The 3,382-nt window shown below is 33.9% G+C and overlaps 1 long non-coding RNA gene across 1 annotated transcript; it reads left to right on the top strand.

The window, feature by feature from the left end:
* The first annotated feature begins 331 nt into the window (after positions 1-331).
* Positions 332-2,989, top strand: LOC128018459 (uncharacterized). Its single transcript, XR_008184883.1, has 3 exons — positions 332-1,305; positions 1,723-1,813; positions 2,920-2,989. It is a non-coding gene; the product is annotated as an uncharacterized LOC128018459 (long non-coding RNA).
* Positions 2,990-3,382: the final 393 nt, after the last annotated feature.

Below are 3,382 nucleotides of genomic sequence, written 5' to 3' on the forward strand. Positions count from 1 at the left end.
TAATCTATTTATTCGTGGCAGGCACACGTTTATTTCCTTATTTTCATGATTGCAGCACGTTTTTTTTAAACTAATGCATTTCAACTGGAGGCATCTTTCGTGCATCAGCACAATATTTTCTGATTAATTATTATTATTATTATTTAATTTTTCACAGGACAACAGAAGAAACTCACTGAAACTTGAAAAAAAAATCGGAGCTTAACTTACTGTACAAAACTGAGCAACATACTGTATTGCTGGTGACAAAAACACATTAAAACTTTTTAGCTGTAAAATGCGCAATGGTTCTTTTTTTACTTTTTCATTGATTTTTATTTTTTTCATAGGCCTAGATTTAATTTTTTTTAATTACAGAATTCAATATCAAGTCCTTGACACATAACTGTAACACATTTTCACATTAAGAAACAATTTAGTTTAAATAAAAAGAACAAGAAATATCTAAAAATAAATAAATTATTTATTAGCGATAGGCCTACAGATTTATTTTTTTTTATTTATTTTTTTTTTTTTTTACTTTAGACTCTAAAGTTAAAAGTTTTTATTAAGGCTATTGTAAAGGCTTCTTAAAAATGATGTCGCTGATGAGCCTCTGATCGCTGTCAGATTCTGTGATATGAATGTCCGCTAATGGGTTTAGAATGAGCCCCGCTCGGCCCGTGTTCTGGCTTACTGTAATATTTCACCTGTAATAAGACCGAAATAATATAATTAAAATAAAGAAATGAATGAATACATGATAACATCTAAATAAATGTTGATAGATTTAGCGTTATAGTTTTAAAAATATTAATAAACAGCAAATCAACACAGAAAGACCTAAATAATAATAATACATAATTAATAAACAGCGCCGCCCCTCCCACTACGCGCATCACGCGCTGTGCGTCAACCCCAAAGCGTCAAAAACTGAAGCGTGGTCAAGCGCCTCTAGCGTCACTGACATGAGATGTTTATCGCTTTGAAATCACGTTCAAGAAGTCTCATTCAGCACACATCGCGATACTTTCCATCAGTTTGCAAGAGCCGCAGGTTGGGTGAGTTATACAGTCTATGGTGAGTAGTAGTAAATATGCTATTTTAATGCCTGTCCTAAAACGTATTCTGTCTTCTTTATTAATCAGATGAGCGCCTTATGTTTACTCTCTGTATTACATCGGTCATCCGAGGCTGTCTTTGAGTTTCATTGTGTTTAACTAAATGAACACAGCTGCTAACTGGTTAAACTCTATCGGTCACGTGACGTGACGTGACGTGCCACAGACCTGGGATCCGTTTTATATTCATTTCAGGTTCAAAGATGTAAGTTGTATTTGTAGTAAAATCATGGTAACCATGACACCTACAAAAGTAGGTAAAACCCAGTAAACAAGACATTTACCATGTTTTTTTGTTTGTTTTGTTTTTACCACAGTAACTGTAGCTTTACTGTAGTATAGTAATAGCACATTAATCACCAAATTAACTATAGTTGTACCACTGTAATGGTAGTGTTTTAATGTGCTTTTATATGACTTATTTCACAGTAATCACATTTACTGTACCATGCTTGTAATACCTTTTTAATGTAAAAAAAAAAACAAAACAAAAAAAACATTTTTCCCATCTTGCAGTTCAATTCATATTTGTTTATATCTTAAATATTTTGCTCACAGATCACTATTAACATTCTGTATATAATTCTGTTTTATTTTCTTTCCCCTTGTATTAATTTTTTAGCTGAAAAGACGTAAAGTAAGCAGTCACCCCAGTGGTGTTTGTGGAGAGGTATTCCTTCAGAAATGGAGAAGACAGAAAGCTGCAGAGGCAGGTTGGTCTGTGATAGTTTGTCCCTTTTATCAAACATTCCTGTTGTTATCATTTGCACAGCATTTTGTTGTTTCTTAAACTGTTGTACGGTCCAAATACCCACACTCGCCATCTTTGCACATTTCCTTTATTTGGCCCAAGTGAGCATGAAGATCACAATGTGTGTCGATCTTAACATGACAAAGTTCGTTTCAACTTTGTATTTTAAAAGAAACTTCTAAATGTCTTTTCAATAGTCCCTAATAATACATTTTAATGCGCTTTTCTAGAACCCAAAGCGCTAAAATTAGCGCCCTATTAACCCTATTAAAGATGACAATTTATTTTGTGGTGCTTCTAATTAAGTGATAAAAAGAAGTTACAAATGATGTACAAAATAAATATACTTTTCTGTGCACCAAGAAAACATGCAACACTTTGTTTTACTACTAAGTTAGTCTCAATTTCTAATTATTATAATTAATATTTCACAAACATTGGAAAGTTGCGTGACCTCCTGTGAGATCTCTGCAAAAAGTCTCACATTAATTCCAAAACATGATGCATGATGGGATACACTAAGCGTTGTATAGTGCTCCGGAGCAGTATTGGAGAGGTTTAGTGTGTGTTAAGGACACCGTGCTTTGGCATTATTAAGACCGGGGACAGTCTCATAGTCATGTACACACACTCTCAAGTGAATAAGACCTCAAGTGTGGGTAACTGGAAAGGGGAAAAGTCTTTAAAATGATCCCTAAATACAGTCGCACGTCAAAGTCTTAATAATTCACTAATTCAATTTAACACTTGTATGATATTGTACAAGCCCCTGGACAATCTCATCTGACACTATCACAATATTGGAAAATCAGTTGCCCCACACAGTCAGAAAGTTTATATTGTTCATTGGCTTCTCATTAAATTACTTCAAATAAGCCCCATCAGTTCATGTTCCCACTATACGTGATCTCCATGACTAGATATTGCTATTAATGACTTGCTTTTAATAATGGATGCATTTAACATTTAATTATACAGCATCTTTGCAGATTATGCTTTCATGGTCTAAAAAAAACACAGTAATGTTGCATTTAATTACATAATATTTCTATCCTTTCTGTCTTACAGGATTGTTTCCAGATAACACTGTAGTTCTCCGTCATGCACAAGGATTCACCTCTTTAACCCCCCCCCCCCCCCCTCCCACACACACACACAGATAAATGGTTCCTGGATCAGTGACTCAAGACTTTGCAGTGGTTTGATTTCTGCAGAAAATGTAACTTTGTTTTAATTAACCTTATAATGAATACATTGTGACCTTCCAGCAACCCATATACTGTACTGTATACAGAACTAGTGATGACAACAATAGTTAAAAAATAGCATTTATCATATTGATAAAGCATTGTGTTCTCTTTGTCAAGCTTCATACAGTAAACTTTACTTCTGGTGCTTTTATCATAAAAAAGCTTCAGTTCTCATCAGGAGTTTTAGTAAAGGACATATTCATGCACAGCAATCCCCTAGTTCCAGTCATGAAGTGAATGATGTTATTGTTAAAGTTATATTTCTGCATTTTTATGTAGCA

The sequence above is a fragment of the Carassius gibelio genome, chromosome A8 (genome assembly GCF_023724105.1).
Source record: "Carassius gibelio isolate Cgi1373 ecotype wild population from Czech Republic chromosome A8, carGib1.2-hapl.c, whole genome shotgun sequence".
NCBI lineage: Eukaryota > Metazoa > Chordata > Actinopteri > Cypriniformes > Cyprinidae > Carassius > Carassius gibelio.